Genomic DNA, 1,416 nt, shown 5'->3' with positions numbered 1-1,416 from the left:
ATTTAAATAAATGGAAAAACATCCCATGTTCATGGATGGGAGACATAATGTCAAGATGGCAAATAATCTACAGACTCAAAGTAATATTTACTAGAATTCCAGCTCAATTCTTTGAAGAACTTGAAAGCTGATTATAAAATTCGTACAGAATTTCAAGGGACTCAGAATAGCCAAACAATCTCAAAAAAGAACTCACATTTCCCAAGTTGAAAACCTACTACAAAGCAGTAGTGATCAAAACTACGTGTAACTGGTGTAAAGACAGAGAACTAGATCAATAGAAAAGAATTCACAGTCCAGAAATAATTTCTCCCATAAGTAGACAATTGATTTTTGGCAAAGATGACAAGAGCATTCTGTGGAGAATAGTCTCTTCCACAAGTGGTGGTAGGGTAACTGAATAGCCAAATGCAAAAGAAGGGTGTTGTAACCCCCTTCTTCATATCATTTACAAAATTTAACTCCAAATGAGTTGAAGACCTAAGTGCAAAAGATGAAAATGTAAAATTATTAGAAGAGAACTTAGGGATGAGTTTGCATGACTTTTGATTTGACCGTGGGTGCTTAAATATGACACCCAAAATACAAGCAACAAAAACAAAAATAAATTTAATTTTACTAAAATTTAAAACTTTTGTGCTTCTCTGGGAGTGGTGGCATACACTTCTAATCCCAGCACTCCAGAGGATGAGGCAAGAGAATTGCCACAAGTTTGAGGTTAACCTCGGCTACACCACGAATTCAAAGCCAGCCTGAGAGCAAGACCCTATATCAAAAAAGCAAAATAAATAAATAAATAGAAATAAATAAAACAATAAAACTTTTGTGCTGCGAGTGACAGCATCAAGACATTGAAAAGACAATCTGTAGAACTGGAGACAATTTTGCAAATTATATATCTGATAAGGAACTCATACCTGGAATACATAAAGAACACCTACTCAAAAACAAAAACACAAATCAACCCAATCAAAAATGGCCAAAGATCTGAACAGATATTTCTCCAAAGAACATATGGAAATGGTCAATAAGCACAAGAAGAGATGCTTGACCATTAACCACTGAAAAAATTCAAATAAAAACTACACCTATTAAGACTAGTATAATGAGAAAGTCAGCAAATAATCCTTGATGAAGATGTAGAGATATTCGAACCCTCACACAGTTTTGGTGGGAATATAAAATGGTGCAGTCACTTTTGAAAATACTCTGGCAGCTCCTCAAAGAGCTAATCATAGAATTGCTGTTTGCCCAGAAATTCCATAGGCATATTCCCAAGAAAAATGAAAACATGGCCACACAAAAACTTGTCGGTGAGTGTTTGTAGCAGCATTATTTATAATAGAACCCTGCATATGCACCTGGTAATGGATGAGTAAAGGAAATGTGTTATGCCTACACGGAGGAATGTTACTT

Source organism: Chinchilla lanigera, unplaced genomic scaffold (assembly GCF_000276665.1).
Source record: "Chinchilla lanigera isolate Chin_1 unplaced genomic scaffold, ChiLan1.0 scaffold00002, whole genome shotgun sequence".
NCBI lineage: Eukaryota > Metazoa > Chordata > Mammalia > Rodentia > Chinchillidae > Chinchilla > Chinchilla lanigera.
This window is presented reverse-complemented; position numbering follows the sequence as displayed.